This window comes from Carassius carassius, chromosome 11 (genome assembly GCF_963082965.1).
Source record: "Carassius carassius chromosome 11, fCarCar2.1, whole genome shotgun sequence".
NCBI classification, from domain to species: Eukaryota; Metazoa; Chordata; class Actinopteri; order Cypriniformes; family Cyprinidae; genus Carassius; species Carassius carassius.
In genome coordinates, this window is record NC_081765.1 from 2,530,278 (window position 1) to 2,552,522 (window position 22,245).

The 22,245-nt window shown below is 40.0% G+C and overlaps 1 protein-coding gene across 1 annotated transcript in view; it reads right to left on the reverse strand.

Moving 5' to 3' along the window:
- The window catches only part of LOC132152622 (uncharacterized), a 254,545-nt gene that overhangs the window by 979 nt on the left and 231,321 nt on the right, over positions 1–22,245 (reverse strand). The window lies entirely within an intron of this gene.

Consider the following 22,245-nt stretch of genomic DNA (forward strand, 5'->3'; position numbering starts at 1 on the left):
TGGATTGGTACACGTCAGGAACAGCTGACTGTCGGCTGATAAAAGCGTGACTAATGTGGCCTGACTGAACTAGCGCGATGCTCGATTTCACATATTATTATAGCCCAGTTTGTGCTGATTACAGTAAGATTAGACTTTACCCATTTAGATATTTATAAGAAACTGTAAAAAGCACAAATGTCAGAGCATGACAAAACTTCTCCAGGCCCCAAAAATACCCTTAGACTCCAGAGGGTTAACCTGGCTTACACATAACATACTAATATGCTTTTAATATCCAAATCCGGAAAGGATTTTTAGGCTGCATTAATTAGGTAAACCAGAACCGGGAACACTTCCCATACCACCCGTTGTACTTGCTACATCATGAGAAGAATGGCATCTACGATAATATTAGTCTGTTTCTCTCTTATTCCAAGGCCACCGTAGCCACCAGATCCAGTCTGTATCCAGATCAGAGGGTCACTGCAGTCACCCGGATCCAGTACGTATCCAGACCAGATGGTGGATCAGCACCTAGAAAGGACCTCTACAGCCCTGAAAGACAGTGGAGACCAGGACAACTAGAGCCCCAGATACAGATCCCCTGTAAAGACCTTGTCTCAGACGGCCACCAGGACAAGACCACAAGAAATGGATGATTCTTCTGCACAATCTGACACAATCTGGTTTCGTCTGGTCAGAGGAGAACTGGCCCCCCAACTGGGCCTGGTTTCTCCTAAGGTTTTTTTCTCCATTCTGTCACCGATGGAATTTCGGTTCCTTGCTCTGGCTTGCTTAGTTGGGGTCACTTCATCTACAGCGATATCATTGACTTGATTGCAATATAAATGCACAGACACTATTTAAACTGAACAGAGATGACCTCACTGAATTCAATGATGAACTGCCTTTAACTGTCATTTTGCATTATTGACACACTGTTTTCCTAATGAATGTTGTTCAGTTGCTTTGATGCAATGTATTTTGTTTAAAGCGCTATATAAATAAAGGTGACTTGACTTGACTTGCTTCAAAAAGTAATGCATGACCCTGATCAGGCATCTTTGGGGGTCTTCTCGATGAGAAAAACACCATTTGACCAACAGGTTTCACTTGAAGATATAAATGTGTCTCATAGACGGAGCTCTCACCGAAGTGATAGTGTACTTGGGGTAGGTCACCAAGAACCTTCATGTCCCATCCAGGTACCAGACATGAAGTTTCCAGAGGTTTGGACATGGGTGCCACAGGGTGCCCCATCTCTGAGTCAGTAATACTTGCACAGGCCCCATGGCCTGCTTTGTTCCAGTGCATCTGTGCCGAGTGAACTGGCAGTGAGAGGTTTTGGGACAAGCAAACAGGTCTTCCTGAGCATCTCTGAAATGTCTCCAAATCAGCTGGAACGCCTGAGGATGGAATCACCACTCTCTAGGGAGCATATGGTTGAGCAGGCCTGGAATGTGAATGGCACAAAGTGACCTTAGAAGCTTCTGACTCCAAAGGAGGAGGTGGCAGGCGGGTTGTAAAATGTGATAAGAGCGCAGACGACCTTGTTGGTTGATGTAGACAACGGTTGCTATGTTGTCCATTCGGACCAGTGCGTGCTTGCCTCGTAAGCACCCTTTGAGTCAGTTTGAGACAACAAGGCACACTGTTAACAACTCTAGTCAATTGATTTGCCAGTGCAGATGCGGCCGTCTAAACCTCATCCGATAAGCAGGATGGGGCACTGTGGCCGGCAGATAGGTGGAGGCATCAGTTGCCTCCAGGAGCAGGATTTGCTCCTCAGTCTGCTTCTGTGCAGCTGAGAGCTGCTGGGCCAGGCTCTTGACTGCATTGCGGAAGAGGCTGGTCTGGAACACAGGGACATTAAGGAGCTGTGGCCGTGTAAGTATCACTGGTCAGACAAGTATCTACAAACCAAGAAGGGGAGGCATGGTTCGCCCTGCCGGGAGGAGGAGGTATTGGGTCATAACTGCATTGCAACAGACTGCTCCACCAGGTGGGACCCCGTATACCACCTAGCTGCATAACCAGCGAGGGTAGTGAGGGAGGAGGAACCAGCAGATCTGTTTCCAGCAGTAAAAGGTGCCGTCCATGACCAGGTGAGATCCTCATGCACCTCCAGGAAGAAAGGCACCGAGGCGGGGTGCTGAGAACCAGCGCAAGACACCCCGAGAAACCAATCATCCAGCCTTGAGGGCTCAGGATGAAGAGGAGATTTCCACTCGAGCACTACCCTATCAGTGACACACAGCTGAATCTTCCTCTCCAGAGGGCTCTCCCTCTGATGCAGTGATCAACATCTGGTCATTGGGAGAAGCACCGAAGGATACCGCTGGTACGCTCGTTGAAGAGTGCCCAGCATGTTCCTTCACTGGCTCAACTGATTGCAGACCGCTAGAGGAGAGATGGTCCCCCATGGGTTGGTTCCATGAGGGGTTCGCCATCACTGTAATCCTCAAACCACCAATGCCACAGCCGCCAGGAGCTCGTAGATCACTAGATCACGTAAGAGGCAACAGAGCTCCACCCCCTTTAGAAAACTGAGCCAGGACTTCCCATAACACCCTATGTACTTGCTACATCATTAGAAGAATGGCATCTATGCTAATATTTGTCTGTTTCTCTCTTATTCCGAGGTCACCGTAGCCACCAGATCCAGTCTGTATCCAGATCAGAGGGTAACTGCAGTCACCCGGATCCAGTACGTATCCAGACCAGATGGTGGATCAGCACCTAGAAAGGACCTCTACTGTCCTGAAAGACAGCGGAGACCAGGACAACTAGAGCCCCAGATACAGATCCCCTGTAAAGACTTTGTCTCAGAGGACCACCAGGACAAGACCACAGGAAACAGATGATTCTTCTGCACAATCTGACTTTGCTGCAGCCTGGAATTGAACTACTGGTTTCGTCTGGTCACAGGAGAACTGGTCCCCCAACTGAGCCTGGTTTCTCCCAAGGTTTTTTTCTCCATTCTGTCACCGATGTTTCGGTTCCTTGCCGCTGTCGCCTCTGGCTTGCTTAGTTGGGGTCACTTCATCTACAGCGATATCGTTGACTTAATTGCAAATAAATGCACAGACACTATTTAACTGAACAGAGATGACATCACTGAATTCAATGATGAACTGCCTTTAACTATCATTTTGCATTATTGACACACTGTTTTCCTAATGAATGTTGTTCAGTCGCTTTGACGCTATATAAATACAGGTGACTTGACTTGACTTGACTTGCAGCTCAGAGATGGTCATCTTCCCGCAAATGGGAACATGACTCATCCGCAAACGCTACCTCATTGTGTTTAATGTCCAGATATGTGAGGCAGCAATTGTGACCACCACCCAGTGCCAGTTAAAGATTGCATCCAGAAATGCACCTGTGAAACAGCATCTTTAAAAAGATGATCCATCGTCTTTACAAAGACGCAACCATGTAAGCTTTTTCTTAAAGAAATTGCTCTTTTGGGAAATTCTTTTTTATGTGCTGAAGCAGACAGTGGAGATGGCTGCTTGCAGCACAGCAAGGGGTAGTGCAGCCTGAAGTGCGCAAAACACTTGACACAGGAACAACCACTGGCCAACACCAAAAGCTTCCAAGAGCGTTTAACTTGTGGCTCACTGAAGAGACTTGGATGGAGCAGAATGATGTTTTCAGGAAACCAACTTCCTTGCTTATGCATCCATCAGAACAAACCTTAAAGAAAAAAATATCAGATTTCACTAAAAAAAATATAGAGGCAGGTCCGTAAAAAGATGCTCGCATACTGGATCACTAGTTGGTTTGTACCAACTTTTCTTAATCATGTTCTTTGCAATTTGACTATGTGCCAAATAAGTAGTAGCACAAACTACACAATGTAACTTTCTTGTGGGATTGATTTACATAACGTGTATCGAGCTTTATCTAACGAATTAGCCATTTATATAGCGCTTTGTTGTGTATTGCTGTACACCCAAAGCACTTTACAATCATATGAGGGGATTTCTCCTCAACCAACACCAGTGTGTAGCATCCACTTGGATGATGTGACGGCAGCCACAGTACAATGGCTCCAGTGTGCTCAATACACACCAGCTACAGGTAAAGAGGAGAGAGAGTGATAGAGCCAATTCATTGGATGGGGATTATTAGGGGGCCAAGATTGACAAAGGTCAGTGGAGGGAATTTGTCCGGGATACACCCCTAATCTTTTACGAAATGGGCCATTGGATTTTTAGTGACCATAGACAGTCAGGGCCTTGGTTTAACATCTCACCTGGAGGACTGTTCTTTTTATGGTATAGTGTCCACGTCACTATACTGGGGCATTAGGACCCACACAGACCAAAGGGTGAGCACCCCCTGATGGCCTCACTAACACCTCTTACAGCAGCAACTCAGTTTTCCTAGGAGGTCTTGCATCCAGGCTCAACCGTACTTAGGTTTAATGGGCAATCAGTCTTCGGCTACAGAGTGATGAAATGGCTGCCCACTGCTCCGGGTGTGTGTTCACAGTGTGTGTGTGTGTGTGTGTGTGTGTGTTCACTGCTGTGTGTATGCACTTTGGATAGGTTAAATGCAGAACACAAATTCTGAGTATGGGTCACCATACTTGGCTGTATGTCACGTCACTAATCGCTAATAACAAGAGAGAGTATCTGATAAAGTCTTATTGAAGGATGAGGCTGTGTTTATTTTTTTAAACAACAGCATATTATAGACCTGAGAGTAAACCCATAGCCTGTGTGCTACTATTACTGCTACTACTCATTTCACATGTAAAAAAGGTTAGCCAATCAAAATGGAGGGTATTTCACAGAAGCTTATTCCATTGTTAGGGTCAGAGATAGCGAGAAAAATCGTCATGAGATACAATATCATGACCGTTTAGGTCTCAACTAATATATATAAAAAATTTTTAGGTTATGGTCTTCCTCACGGAAGAAAAAAAAATTATAACATGCCCTCTTTAAATGTTGCACATCAACATCCAACTTAAAATCAACACTTCTTTAAACAGATAAATAAATAAATAAATAAAAATAAATATTTTTATATTGACCTGCAGACAAGAAAAACAATCAAACAAACAAACAAACTTGGCAACACTGGTTCAGGTGGAGTGTCATTTACTACACAGAGCAGGGCCGGCCCTGACCAATTTGCTGCCCTAGGCAAGATTTTACCTGGCGCCCCATGCATCACAGCCCATTTCACCCTGTCATTGTGTTCATGATTTAGCATATATATATATATATATATATATATATATATATATATATATATATATATATATATACACACACACACACACACACATTACAGCAGAACTGTTTCCAACACTCATAATAAATCATCATATTAGAATGATTTCTAAAGGATCATGTGATAGACCGGATGTCACATGTGACACTGAAGAATGGAGTAATGATGCTGAAAATTCAGCTTTGCATCACAGAAATAAATGATAATTTAAAATATAATAATTTGAAAACAAATTATTTTAAATTGAAATAATATATCACAATATTACATTTTTTTCTGTATTTTTGATCAAATAAATGCAGGCTTGATGAGCAGAGGAAACTTCTTTCAAAAACATTAAAAATAGTAATGTTTCCAAACTTTTGGCCTGTACTGTATCCCCCCAAAACTGCACAACTGTAGAGTAAAACATTAATAAAAAAGTGATAATAAAAAATGCGTCTTAAAACTGACATGATTGTACAAAATCACAGTCTGGTGACTCAGAACTCAGAACAACTGCTAACATTAAGTTTAAGGTAAAAATAACTGCCATGAAATTATAGTATCTTACTCCTATGCAATAAATTGTTCTTTCACTACATCTCTTTACCTCTGTCTTTATCCTCTTCTCTTCTTTTTGGCACTGTATCTATCGCAGACTATGCTCATTTATAATGTGTCATGTAAATTCGGCCTTCCGTCACAATCAGGAAACTTTCACCGTGTCTAGAACTGGCGCGAGCTGCCAGGCCCGTTTCTACGAGCTGTGTGTTAACAAAAGTAGTGCTGTCTACATTGGATGCGGCGTTGGGCACGCTACACAACAAATTACCAACAACTGATCGTGTGCGCGCTCTGTTTCTGACGCACTTCAAGCACTCGATGGGCGGGGGAAGATTGAAGAGCCGGACTTTTTTTTTTTTTTTTGCTTTATTTTGTAGTATTTCGAATTAATGGTTTTTAAATAGTAGCCTATTATAAAAAAAATTCACTCGTTCACTCATTCTGGCGCCCCTATGGATGAGTGGCGCCCTTAGCATTTGCCTATACCGCCTATGCCGCGGGTCGGCCTTGACACAGAGCCATAGTCCACCGACAAGCTACACAAAATCGATTTCAAAATCGAAGAAGAATCGCCTCCGGTTTTAAAATAGATTTTGTGTGGGTTTTCTGTGAACTACGGCTCTGTGTAGTAAAGGCCAACCAGTGTTGCCAAGTCTAAGGTTGTTTTTCATGTCCGCGGGTCGAAGCGACCCCAATACAAATAACGTGAGGTTTAGACGCTAAAATGCTAATTTTACCAAGGGAACCCCGCCAAAAAATGTGTATTTTAGCGCCCAGAATGAAACGCAATTGGGCTAGTTTTGAAAACCTGCCAATCCTGATCTGAACGCACGTGCTGGAGATATACTACTAATCACAGGAGTGCCTTTACTGACGAGATGCGCATGAAAATCACATTCTATTTTTTGCACAGCCCTACCTCATTGTAAAGCTATCACTAATCATTGTAAGGCTATTATTTGTGTTTAAAGAGTTAAAGAAAATGTTTTCCCTCAAACAGTCATGCGATTCGATATCTATATCTATATCAGATGAATGTGTAATATGACACAAATTGCTTTGAACAATTTTTATCATAATATCAGTTTGATTATTTTGATCGTACCCTTTCGACAGCTGTTGATAAGTATGTCTGCAATTACATGTCAACTAGTAATCATTGGAGTATTAGTAGTATGTCTCCAATAATTAATATATTCTAAATATATGCTAACACTTTATTTTATGGTTCTCCAACTGACAAACTGACTAACTTTGAGTAACTTTGCAACACTCAAATAACACTCCACAACTAACCACTTAAAAGATGTAGTGTGTTATTGTGCAAATCTTACAAAACCAATGTAAATATATATAGTCCATTATTAATGTAAAATTAGATTTAATATGGCGTTCATTGTGTGTTATAAATTAAAAGTTATAACCACAAAAGTGTAAGTATTATAATGTATTATAATTGTTGATTATGACTATTTATAAGATGATATAACATATTATAAGTATTTTTTATAATGTATTAAGCATTAATTATAATGCCTTAAGAATACCCTTATAATGTATCATAAAAATGGGCTTCACAGAAAGTGTTACCATATTAAAAACAAAATAAATGATAATAATAAAAAATAATAATAATAATTTGGGGACCAGTATTAAAATGTAAAGTGGATGACATGGCAGTCAAACTAGCTACATATTTTTCATTGTATATAATTGTAATTATTGTAATTAATATAGGAAATACTGTCTGCTGTTATTTTCATTTTGTTGTATTTATTTATTCTCTCATTTATTAATTTAGTGGTGTAATTATATTCTGTAATCTACAAATACTTCAAATGTTCTGGCAATATTATAATACAAATGTCATTCCAAAATATAAACTTGTGTTGACACCTGAGCATTTTAAAATTTTGAAAGACAGTGTATATTTGTTTCCTTAGTCAATAGATGGCGATAGAGAACTGATATACTGCTACCTCAACTGACCTTGTAAGTGACAAAAAAAACTTTGAGTCGCATGTCAAGCTTTGTGCCATTAATGTTTTGTTTGCTGTAACTTACAAAAATACAGTGTTTCAAAAATGTATTTCGAAAAGTGTCAAAATGTCTTCACACACACACACACACACACACACACACACACACACACACACACACACACACACACACACTTCTTTTTAAAGCCCAAGTGTTGACGTCACACAGCGTAATGTGGTTTGCAAAAGTAAACTTGTTTTTTTTAGCCAAGCTTTGTGCAGATTGTGGTTTCCTGGCACAATTTTTTTCCTTCTTTCTACTGCTTTAAACAGCTCACATCACTTTTGATTGTATTGTGTATCTGCAGAAACCTGAAGGATGATTTCCTGTAAGACCTGTAATTTCTGAGTGTAAAGAGAATACCCACATCCTAATGTGCATTGGCTTGACGTATATATTGCACATAAACCAGTAGTATTTTCTTGTTATCAACATTGGTCAATTTGTCGAGCTCAGCACATACCATGGTGACTCGTTTAGCCTGTATTTTAATGTCATCTATTCTCAGTCTGAAAGTGATAGCTGAAAGGGCTTCTTATACAGTAGCTTTAGTGAGATGGTCAGCCACCTTTTGTCTGAAGGTGTAACTATATCTGTAGACATGGTGGCGTTCAGCAGTTGATGTTGCTCTGCTTGTTCCTGTTTTTCCATTCAAAGTAAATTTTTAAATTTTGAGGCTTTCATTGTCCCTTTAGCTAATATTCACATTATGAATATGGGTTTTGGAGCTGCCCATAGCCACAAAGACATCTTTCAGATATATGTCATAAAAAAAAAAGAAATAATTTGGATTTTTCCCACTTTATTTTTTTTTGCCATATAGTGTCTACAAACGTAGAGTGTTAAACATAGGTTCATTAGTTAACATTAGTTAATGCACTAATGGTTAAATAAATTAAAAAAGGTATTTTTTACTCTAAATATTCATCTAACTGATTCTAAATATTTTATTGATCTGTTACTTAAAAATCATATTAGTTGTAACAATATTTTATATATAGAATATTTTTTCAATACTTTTGAATTGCTGCTGGTGCAGAAGTATAGACTTTGAACAATATATAAAATTGGGAACATGATGTATGTTCTGTCATGCTGCATTTAAGCAATTGTAAAAATAAAAATAAAAAATAAAAACAAACACCAAGATCCATGATTCTGGTATGGGGTAAGCTTGTGTGAAAAGAAAATGTAAGCATTTTAGAAACTTATTAGTTGACTGAATATTGTGTGAAAACAACACAAATTGTGATAATGGTATTGTCACAACAGACAGATGTTGTGTTAATTGTGTGCAGCATTTTGAAAATGTGACTACAGATTGGACATAGGGATGTTAGCTAAAAATAAATAAATAAATGACGTGGGTCCCAGCTGCTCCAGCAGGCATTTTTGTGGAATTTGTATGTTCTCTGTGTTGACGTTGGTTTCCTCTGGGTTTCTCCCACAATCCAAAGATGTACCAGACAGGTGAACTGCTTTTGACATGGTTAACCACCAGATCCTCCTGTCAACCCTACTGGCGAAAAGCATGTGAGGAACCACACTCCAGTGGTACCTTCGAGGTATTTTAGAGTGAGGTGTCCAAGTCACAATATCTAAATACTAGGATGCCTCAGGCAAAGTAAAAATAACTGCCATGAAATTATAGTATCTTACTCCTATGCAATAAATTGTTCTTTCACTACATCTCTTTACCTCTGTCTTTATCCTCTTCTCTTCTTTTTGGCACTGTATCTATCGCAGACTATGCTCATTTATAATGTGTCATGTAAATTCGGCCTTCCGTCACAATCAGGAAACTTTCACCGTGTCTAGAACTGGCGCGAGCTGCCAGGCCCGTTTCTACGAGCTGTGTGTTAACAAAAGTAGTGCTGTCTACATTGGATGCGGCGTTGGGCACGCTACACAACAAATTACCAACAACTGATCGTGTGCGCGCTCTGTTTCTGACGCACTTCAAGCACTCGATGGGCAAGATTGAAGAGCCGGACTTTTTTTTTTTTTTTTGCTTTATTTTGTAGTATTTCGAATTAATGGTTTTTAAATAGTAGCCTATTATAAAAAAAATTCACTCGTTCACTCATTCTGGCGCCCCTATGGATGAGTGGCGCCCTTAGCATTTGCCTATACCGCCTATGCCGTGGGCCGGCCTTGACACAGAGCCATAGTCCACCGACAAGCTACACAAAATCGATTTCAAAATCGAAGAAGAATCGCCTCCGTTTTTAAAATAGATTTTGTGTGGGTTTTCTGTGAACTACGGCTCTGTGTAGTAAAGGCCAACCAGTGTTGCCAAGTCTAAGGTTGTTTTTCATGTCCGCGGGTCGAAGCGACCCCAATACAAATAACGTGAGGTTTAGATGCTAAAATGCTAATTTTACCAAGGGAACCCTGCCAAAAAATGTGTATTTTAGCATCCAGAATGAAACGCAATTGGGCTAGTTTTGAAAACCTGCCAATCCTGATCTGAACGCACGTGCTGGAGATATACTACTAATCACAGGAGTGCCTTTACTGACGAGATGCGCATGAAAATCACATTCTATTTTTTGCACAGCCCTACCTCATTGTAAAGCTATCACTAATCATTGTAAGGCTATTATTTGTGTTTAAAGAGTTAAAGAAAATGTTTTCCCTCAAACAGTCATGCGATTCGATATCTATATCTATATCAGATGAATGTGTAATATGACACAAATTGCTTTGAACAATTTTTATCATAATATCAGTTTGATTATTTTGATCGTACCCTTTCGACAGCTGTTGATAAGTATGTCTGCAATTACATGTCAACTAGTAATCATTGGAGTATTAGTAGTATGTCTCCAATAATTAATATATTCTAAATATATGCTAACACTTTATTTTATGGTTCTCCAACTGACAAACTGACTAACTTTGAGTAACTTTGCAACACTCAAATAACACTCCACAACTAACCACTTAAAAGATGTAGTGTGTTATTGTGCAAATCTTACAAAACCAATGTAAATATATATAGTCCATTATTAATGTAAAATTAGATTTAATATGGCGTTCATTGTGTGTTATAAATTAAAAGTTATAACCACAAAAGTGTAAGTATTATAATGTATTATAATTGTTGATTATGACTATTTATAAGATGATATAACATATTATAAGTATTTTTTATAATGTATTAAGCATTAATTATAATGCCTTAAGAATACCCTTATAATGTATCATGAATATGGGCTTCACAGAAAGTGTTACCATATTAAAAACAAAATAAATGATAATAATAAAAAATAATAATAATAATTTGGGGACCAGTATTAAAATGTAAAGTGGATGACATGGCAGTCAAACTAGCTACATATTTTTCATTGTATATAATTGTAATTATTGTAATTAATATAGGAAATACTGTCTGCTGTTATTTTCATTTTGTTGTATTTATTTATTCTCTCATTTATTAATTTAGTGGTGTAATTATATTCTGTAATCTACAAATACTTCAAATGTTCTGGCAATATTATAATACAAATGTCATTCCAAAATATAAACTTGTGTTGACACCTGAGCATTTTAAAATTTTGAAAGACAGTGTATATTTGTTTCCTTAGTCAATAGATGGCGATAGAGAACTGATATACTGCTACCTCAACTGACCTTGTAAGTGACAAAAAAAACTTTGAGTCGCATGTCAAGCTTTGTGCCATTAATGTTTTGTTTGCTGTAACTTACAAAAATACAGTGTTTCAAAAATTTATTTCGAAAAGTGTCAAAATGTCTTCACACACACACACACACACACACACACACACACACACACACACACACACACACACACACACACACTTCTTTTTAAAGCCCAAGTGTTGACGTCACACAGCGTAATGTGGTTTGCAAAAGTAAACTTGTTTTTTTTAGCCAAGCTTTGTGCAGATTGTGGTTTCCTGGCACAATTTTTTTCCTTCTTTCTACTGCTTTAAACAGCTCACATCACTTTTGATTGTATTGTGTATCTGCAGAAACCTGAAGGATGATTTCCTGTAAGACCTGTAATTTCTGAGTGTAAAGAGAATACCCACATCCTAATGTGCATTGGCTTGACGTATATATTGCACATAAACCAGTAGTATTTTCTTGTTATCAACATTGGTCAATTTGTCGAGCTCAGCACATACCATGGTGACTCGTTTAGCCTGTATTTTAATGTCATCTATTCTCAGTCTGAAAGTGATAGCTGAAAGGGCTTCTTATACAGTAGCTTTAGTGAGATGGTCAGCCACCTTTTGTCTGAAGGTGTAACTATATCTGTAGACATGGTGGCGTTCAGCAGTTGATGTTGCTCTGCTTGTTCCTGTTTTTTCCATTCAAAGTAAATTTTTAAATTTTGAGGCTTTCATTGTCCCTTTAGCTAATATTCACATTATGAATATGGGTTTTGGAGCTGCCCATAGCCACAAAGACATCTTTCAGATATATGTCATCACATTTTAGATAAAAGGCAGCTCTCCTTTTTCTTATCAGTAGGTGTGTAATCACCATTTCATGTACCTTTTCTACTTCCTTCACTAAAGAAACATTTAAGGGATGCTGTAAGATTGAAAGTGATGTATTCTCAAATGACGACCTCTCTAGAAATTTAGATAGTGGCATTTATTCATTAAATAATATAGAAACAGACATTTTCCCCAGATTGTTTATGTGACCAGGTAGCAACTCCATGATGTGTTAATCGGTTGCAGCCTCGGGGTTGGGGACCTCTGATCTAGGGAACTTCTGAATGCAAATGTGTAATATATGACTGTGAAGAAAGTGTAAATTTATACTGTTTATACTTAAGTAGAAGTTGTACTTCTTTGCACTATACAAATGCTCCAAGCTGCTGAAGAATAGTAATCAACAATCAACAGACTTTTAGCTTACAGATTTTAACTGACAGAACAACCAGCATATCTGAAACCAAACATAACATGTTGTGTACATAAATAGTCACAAGTGTATTGGAGCATTGTCATTTCTTAAAGTTTATACTGTTTACTGTATAACTACTTGTCTGCTAAATATTGTGCTTTAAGTGTTGAACACTCCATTTCTTTGTGATGTTAGGCTGTTCACTATGGATTTCTCTATAAGAAGTCCCAAGAAGTGTGTTTGTGTATATAACTGTGTGTGATAAATATGCCTTGTGAGGTTCTTGTGTATACAGAGTTCTACTTTTTGTACAGCTGTAATCTGGAGCATTCTTTTCCATAAATAATATCATTTCAAATGTCTAATTTATGTTGAAATTGCTTCTTGATGTGACACTAACAACTGTTGATGTGACTTTATGGGCTTTTTCAAACTCAATGAGTATATGCATATGATGCATGTTATATTTTAGTCTTAATAAGTCTTTGGACATTATTTGCTAAATGGTTTGTAATTAACATCCATATTTCCCATACAATCCTTCCACATTTATTCAATCTGTACCAAAAATAATGTGTTTTCATTAATTTTGCCTGTTGAGGAATGGTCTTGTTTTATTCTGTTTTAGTCATTTGCAGAAGCAAAAAATAAATAAATAAAATGCTTAAAAATGGATTAGAGAAAATGTCTGGAGGAAACCAAATCCTTAAAACATTTGGATAATCAGCCCGATGCTGTTGTGAAATGTTGTAGCTCACTATGTTCTAATTTGGATATTCAATCTGAGATCAACTATTTCAGGCTTTACAAAGTGTTGTCTATAAAAGTGCTTTTGAAACAGAACAGAGACATTCATATGAGGAGGATGGAATAAATAATTTAATATATGTCCACTGACATGTCTTTTTGTGTGTCACTTTGTCTGTGATAGAGTATTACATTTTCTGAAATGTAACCATACAGCAATAAATTACTTTGAATGATTCATATGTCTCATGGTTTCTGAAAAAAAAAAAAAAAAAGTCTTAAACCCCCCACAGTTTTACTTTGAAATGAAAAAAAAAAAGAAATAATTTGGATTTTTCCCACTTTATTTTTTTTTGCCATATAGTGTCTACAAACGTAGAGTGTTAAACATAGGTTCATTAGTTAACATTAGTTAATGCACTAATGGTTAAATAAATTAAAAAAGGTATTTTTTACTCTAAATATTCATCTAACTGATTCTAAATATTTTATTGATCTGTTACTTAAAAATCATATTAGTTGTAACAATATTTTATATATAGAATATTTTTTCAATACTTTTGAATTGCTGCTGGTGCAGAAGTATAGACTTTGAACAATATATAAAATTGGGAACATGATGTATGTTCTGTCATGCTGCATTTAAGCAATTGTAAAAATAAAAATAAAAAATAAAAACAAACACCAAGATCCATGATTCTGGTATGGGGTAAGCTTGTGTGAAAAGAAAATGTAAGCATTTTAGAAACTTATTAGTTGACTGAATATTGTGTGAAAACAACACAAATTGTGATAATGGTATTGTCACAACAGACAGATGTTGTGTTAATTGTGTGCAGCATTTTGAAAATGTGACTACAGATTGGACATAGGGATGTTAGCTAAAAATAAATAAATAAATGACGTGGGTCCCAGCTGCTCCAGCAGGCATTTTTGTGGAATTTGTATGTTCTCTGTGTTGACGTTGGTTTCCTCTGGGTTTCTCCCACAATCCAAAGATGTACCAGACAGGTGAACTGCTTTTGACATGGTTAACCACCAGATCCTCCTGTCAACCCTACTGGCGAAAAGCATGTGAGGAACCACACTCCAGTGGTACCTTCGAGGTATTTTAGAGTGAGGTGTCCAAGTCACAATATCTAAATACTAGGATGCCTCAGGGCTCTGTTCTAGGACCACTTCTCTTCTCTGTCCATCACTAGGTTCTGTCATTCAGAAACATGGCTTTTCGTATCACTGCTATGCTGATGACACTCAACTCTATCTCTCATTCCATCCTGATAATCCAATTATAGCTGTTTGCATCTTAGCTTGTCTAACATACATTATTTGCTGGATGAAGGACAATCACCTTCATTTTCAACCTTGCCAAGACAGAACTGCTCCATCAAACCCATCTTTTCATCACTATTTCACCATCCAGTTAAGCACATCAAACATAACTCCTTCAAAAAACAGCCAGAAACCTTGGAATTATGATTGATGATCAGCTTACTTTCTCAGACCACATTGCTAAAACTGCTCTGTCGTGCATATTTGCTTTATTTAATATCAAGAAGATCAGGCCCTTTATTTCATAACATGCTTCACAACTCCTTGTTCAAGCTCTTGTTCTGTCCAGGCTGGACTATTGCAATGCTCTCTTGCTAGGTCTTCCAGCTGGTTCTATCAAACCTTTACAATTAACCCAGAACGCGGCAGCAAGATTAATTTTTATGAGGTGAAAAGAATGCACGTCACACCTCTGTTTATCAATTTGCACTGGCTACTAATAGCTGCTGGCATACATTGCATTAATGTTTGCCTGCAAAACCCACCACTGGCTCTGAATCCATTTAGATTAGATTCAATTCAACTTTATTGTCATTGTGTAGCAGATCCCTTTCTGCACATAATGAATCTCACACAGTAGACAACAGGATGGCTTCAAAAAAGCTGAATTTATTGACTCGCCCTGGAAACATATGGGACAATTTGATCAATATTTTTCGTTGCTCCAACCTCTTCCCACATCACACACAACATTAAGTAGGAAGAGCGAGAGAAAATAAGTGCGTCTTTCCTCGCCAGCGTCCATCCGCAAATTGAGGATGACGTAACACCCCTGTATACATATTTAACATTATGTAGCAGATACATTATTGTGCAAATAATACATTTCTTTCGTTAAAGGAAAAATAAAGTGATAAAATGGCTGGATGTGTATATATATTCTTCAAACATATGAGTAGTAACACATAAGAATAATGTTGTTGTTTTTCCTTTTACAAATCGACAAACAAATATTCCCTCAAAACATCAGGCACATCCACATTATACTCTATAGAACTGCAAAACCAGTGTAATAGATGGATGTAACATGATATAATGTATTACAGAATCTGAGAAATAAATAAACAATATCTGCTCAAAAGCACAATCCACATATACATTATAAACCCAAATTACAAAAATTAGATCACGTTATACTGGTTAAATTGAAGAACTGAACATACCTGGAAACATATGGGACAATTTGATCAATATTTTTCGTTGCGCCAACCTCTTCCCACATCACACACTGTGCACAAATCAACAGTTAGTTCACTCCACGTGCGTCCGATAAAGCTCACACAAAATTCAAAATACACAATAAGTATGTGTACAATCGATTCAATATAACATTGTGCTCAATGATCAATGAACTTTAATTGAATGAACTCCTCTTACATACCAACATTAAGTAGGAAGAGCGAGAGAAAATAAGTGCGTCTTTCCTCGCCAGCGTCCATCCGCAAACTGAGGATGACGTAACTCACGCACTCCAAACGCATAGCGCGCAACACTGATAAATGTCCCACAAAACAAACACCCCAACCAATAGTTCCCAACCACAAAGAAAAATAGTTTTGGGAAGTTCATCATACAAACCCAAGACACAATCAATACTTTTCTCTTCCAAAATTGCTACATTCACCCCCCTGAACTTCACAAAACTAATCTAATACTAGTGACTAATCGACATTGGGGATGTGATCACACTCTGAAAACCACAGTATCTTCACATAACAACCCTGTTACCCGACTCACTGGGAGAGTGACAAAAGAAAGTTGGCCAGACTCTCAAGTGCCCACCCGCAAAAAGAAGTGCCATAAACACTACTCCAAAGATACTCAAATGATCACCACTAATATTTTACCCCAAATGAATTATTCTGACTGGAGAACTCAAGTGCCACTTAAGAAGTTTTTGACCATAGAAGGTTAAGCGAAGGGCTACGTAAGAGGGTCTTCTGGGTCATAATTTGAATCAGTCTATCAACTGGTTTAATCAATCTGCCAGCCCTAGATCTGACTGTGTGAGTCATATCAGATGAAGGCTGAACTACTTCTCCAGGAACTCCGTCAGTTTGTTTTGACTCTTCCATGTCATGTTCAACTTCCTCAACATTCATATCATGAGGGTCAGATGCGGGACACTGAACTTTTTCCCCACTCACAATTTCATCATCTATTCCATCAAGGACATGCTCCGATCCTGATCTGAAATCTGAATCTCTGGTCTCCTCTCCCATTGATGGGGTCGACGGACAAGCTGGAGAATGAACTGCTTCATCAATCTCGTTTCCAACATCCTCCAATTCATTTATAGTTTTATCGATCATAGAGTCATCTGTCTCAAAGTCCGACCCGGAGTCTTCGGAAGCCTGTTCAACACAATCCTTCCTCACGTCAACAGGTAAGAAATTTGCACGTAAAAGCAAGTTCCTGTGAACCATCTTCTCCTGATTGGTCCTGGTGTTCCTTACACGGTAAGTATGACACCTTGTATCCACAGATACCACAACATGCACAGTTGAGTCCCATTTGTCGGCCAGCTTGCACCGTCCACGCTCTCCTTTATTGGCTAGCAACACATAGTCTCCTTTCTCTATATCTCGGCCTTTGACGTCTTTGTTGTAATGCTAAGATTGCCGTTGTTGACTCGCAGTGTTGTTGGCCTGAGCAAGTAACATAGCGTCCCTCAGATCATCCTTCATTTTATTTACATACTGGTCATAGTCTGTGACGATGTTATCCCGATCTACAGTCTGGAACATCAAATCAACGGGCAGCCTAGGAATTCGACCATACATGAGGAAAAATGGGGCAAAGCCAGTTGACTCATGGGCAGTACAGTTGTAAGCGAACGCCAGGGTTTGCAGCATTTGTGGCCAGTCCTGTTTGGCTGTCGGAGGCAATGCTTTGATCATATTGCCCAAGGTGCGATTGAACCTCTCGACTTGGCCGTTACCCATCGGGTGATATGCCGTGGTTCATGACTTCTGTATGCCAGCAATCTGCATCAGTTCCTTGATCAACCGGCTTTCAAAGTTTGCTCCTTGGTCCGAGTGGATTCTTAGTGGAAATCCATAAACACAGAAGAACTTGTCCCATAATTGATGAGCGACTTAGGATGCGTGAAGTGGTCCGTTACCACAAGTACATCAACACTCTTGCCAGAAGAATCCTCAGCAGACCAGAAGTCTATACAGAGTAATTCTAGTGGATGGATAGTTCGGATGCTCTCTAAAGGGGCCATTCCCTCAGGTTCAGGGGTTTTGCTGACCACACAACACTGACAGCGTCTCACATAATCACGGGTGTCACTCTCCATTCCAACACAAGAAAACCTCTGTCTAGCCAAAGATAATGTCCTTCCTTGACCTTGATGGCCTGCCTCATCGTGGATGCCGCGCAAGACTTCACTGACCAGTGAATCAGGAACTATGAACTGGTAACGTGTAAACTTAGTCACTGGATCCTTGCAGATACGGTACAGGATGCCATCCAACCGCTTTAATCTGTCCCATTGCTTCAACAGTTTCAAGGCCTTGAAAGGTTCCTTAGCTCTTTCTCTCCGAGACGGTCTCTTACCTCTGCATACATAGAAGAGAACTCTTGAGAGCACATGGTCACCTTCTTGCTTCTCCCGAAGCTCCTCTAGTGAGAAGACTGGTAAGGGGTTCTGACCAGCAGGAATAATTTGTATGTCTTCTTGAGCAAGCCAAGAAAGGACTCTCCCCTCTGCTCCCACATCCCACTTTGCATGAGCTTCGAAGATAGCAGAGACCTGATCAGAAGACAAAGAACATTGTTCTGACGAATGTCCAACACTTTGGCTATTTGCGCTGAGCCTAAAGGAATCCTGCACTGTGCCTTTCCTTATTTGTTCAGACTGTTCAAGCAAAAGGCTGTAGGGTTCCGTCACTAATCTATGACTCACAAGACTGGGAACAAACGGCTGACGGCTCAGAGTATCGGCAACCACATTCTTTGTGCCCGGTATGTACTGGATGTCAAAGGTGTACGGGGCCAACTTAGCTACCCACCTCTGTTCACATGCGTCTAATTTCGGCTTTGTTAAAATGTAGGTCAACGGATTGTTGTCCGTCCAGACTGTGAAAGTATTCCCTTTTAGCCAATGGCTAAATTTATCGCAGATGGACCATTTTAATGCCAGAAACTCAAGACGGTGCACAGGGTAGTTGGACTGAGCTCGTGTAAGAGCCTTACTTGCAAAGGCAATAGGTCGTGCCTTGGACTCTCCTTCAAGGACTTGTGACAATACTGCCCCTATACCATCCAAGGAGGCATCTGTAGAGAGGATAAATGGCCGGGCGAAATCGGGGTGCGCTAATACTACAGAGTCCACAAGAGCCGACTTAAGCTGTTCAAAGGATAAGGCACATTCTCTAGTCCAATCCGACGAGCTGAGTTTCCTAAAAACAGCACGACCCCTTGAAAATCCTTTTTTCCTTTGGTTGCAGCGGTTAGTGTGAAGAGCGGTTTGGCGATGCTGGAACAGTTGGGGATGAACCGTTGGTAATACAGGACCATACCCAAAAAGGACTTGATCTTTTTTTGGGAAGGTGAGACCCCATCATCCATCATGAGATCCTTTTCAGTGACAGCCGTAATGGCAGCAACTTTGTCAGGATCAGTCGCGACTCCATTCTCATTCACAACATGGCCAAGGAACCTGACGCTCCTTCTAAGGAAGTAGCATTTCTTTGGCGCCAACTTCAACCCGTGACCACTCAATCTCTCGAAGACCATCTCCAACCTTTCCAAGGGCTTTTCTTCATTGGGAGCTACAACCAGAATATCATCCAAATAACATAGCAGGGTAAGGAAGTTTTGGTCGCCGAATATACTCATCATAAGCCGCATGAAACTCGCTGGGCTGTTGCATAGTCCCTGTGGAAGACGATTGAACTCATAGAGCCCTAGAGGTGTGGTAAAGGCTGTAAGTTTCTTGTCTTCCTCACACATGGAGATGTTGTAGAAGCCGGCGGTGCACAAAGTCTTTAGCTCTCCTGCAGTCTAGCTTGTGTTTTGAGAATACGTGTTCATACTTCTGGACCAAGCGCAATAGCTGAAATTCCCATTGAAGTGACGCCTCGCAAGAATCAATGTCTAAATCACTCAATCCCATTTTCTCTAAGACATGCCCACCTGTCAGCAGTCATAGAAACCACCACACGTCCCATGATGACATCCTTCTTATGGGTTGGTGACTTAGTCGGCTCAATCAACACTGCACTACCCTCCGAAATAGGTGTCGTAGGAGGGAGCTTGGCCCACACCAGGTGCTCCTGTCTTGGCAGCAACGTAACAGCTTGAACCAGATTGGTCGTGCCAATGATGTCAGGCATCTCATCACCTCTCCATCTATTAAGACCAGAAAGTACAAAAAAAAAAAGTGACAGAAAGTGTCTAACAATGCTCTCAAGAGAATGCTGTCATTGACTAGAACGTCGGTGTAGAAAAGGCTGTCTGCCTGTGCCAGCTGCGTCACATTCTGAAACAGGACCACATTATCACTAGTAACTGTCTTACAAGTCGACTCATATATGTTTGATGCATCATCTTGGGGGGTCTGAACTTCTTCACCCACACTATCCCCTCCCAAGTGCAGGTGTGTCAGTTTCCCTGAATCTGGGAGCGGCTCCCATACTTAGCACTTCTCTTAGGGCAATCCCTGCGCTGGTGACCAACTTCTAAGCAATTTAGACATCTTTTCTCAGACATGCAGTGTGACCGTGTGGAATGGGTTCTCTCACCACAAACACGACATTTGGATGGACGAGACCAAGAAGGTATTTGCGGTCTATCAGAAGCAGCCTGTGCATTAGTGCGTTCGAGCACTCTTTCCAGCATGCTGAGCACTCGCTCTAATGTACCAGTGTCAGTCAAGGCCGTGTGAGGAGGCGCTGTGGCGATCTCAGGCTTTGTGGCATGGGTACCGGGGATGCACGCTGCTGAGTTAACTGCAGTGTTGTCCACTGTAGAGGTCTCCGTGTGGCTGATGGCAGCAGTTGCTACTTGAAACGAATTGCCAGGGGAAGAGTAAGGATGTGGTTTCTTGGTTCTCAGCTCCCTTTGATGCTCGTCAATTACTTCTTGCACCTCTGCTGATGACCACTTCGTGATAGGCTTGTACCTGAACATACTAGAAAGTTCAGCATTAGGGCAGTTTCTAATGAACATCATTGCAATTTCCTGTGAAATGTTCTTCATTCGACTACCCTCTTTCTGCATGTGATTATCAGTGATTTCGGCCGCATTATTGAGACGGACCCAATAGTCAACAGGGCTTTCTTTGTCATATGGCATTGTAGAATAGAAGTCTGCCAGTGGAACACAAGAGTCTGGGGTCTCACTGAAATAGCGTAAGAGCATTTTTTAAATGGTTTCAGGGGTAACAACCATGTCAGGTGAGTGATTACTTTTTAGCCCCACTTTTACAATGTTTTTAGCTCTACCCAAAAGGTGGTTCAAAATCTCAATGGAATGCTCTGCTTTCAGGCGATCACACTTCTGTAAGTAAACCTCCATTAACTCTATCCACTCATGAACAGTATGTTTATCCGTACCATCACCACGGAAAATAGGAGGGCTTCTATTGTCAGAACGTACAATCAGATTCAACCTGGATAAGTCAAGTGTAGTGCTAGCTAGATCGCTTTTAGCTGGTTCTGGGCCAGTCTGATGCCCCAGAGCAGAAAAACTATGATCAGCTAAGAGCCGGTCCAAAATACTATCGCCAATTTGGCTACCAAGCTCTTCAAGTAGCTCTGTTATCTGCAAACGAGAATCATCACATATTGGGGCAGGTGTAAAAGATGAAGCACCAGCATTGACTTTTCCTTCCATTTGTGAAGAGCCTAAATTAAAATCTCGAATCTGATCATTTTCTCTACGTCTCACAACACCATCTGAACTGATGAAACTTCTACCCCTCCCCAAGACTGGTGTAGACATATTGTACATCTTACTGTTCAAATTGGTCACTATCGCATAACAAAATAAATTGACTCAGTGTCTTAGTAATACAATTTTCGAAAGTCAATGTTAAGAATGTAAGAGAGCTGTATGAAACAAGGAAAGTTCATTAGCTGACACTGGAAGGCAGGACTCGATCCACGGCTTGACACCTGGCAGACGACTCAGGCTGGCTTTCTGAATCCAGGGAGGGCGCAGCAACAGTTCCACTGATCAGTTGTATCCAAGAAGGTCACGGCACCAGTTTTATGTAGCAGATCCCTTTCTGCACATAACGAATCTCACACAGTAGACAACAGGATGGCTTCAAAACAGCTGAATTTATTGACCCGCCCTGGAAACATATGGGACAATTTGATCAATATTTTTCGTTGCGCCAACCTCTTCCCACATCACACAAAACATTAAGTAGGAAGAGCGAGAGAAAATAAGTGCGTCTTTCCTCGCCAGCATCCATCCGCAAACTGAGGATGACGTAACACC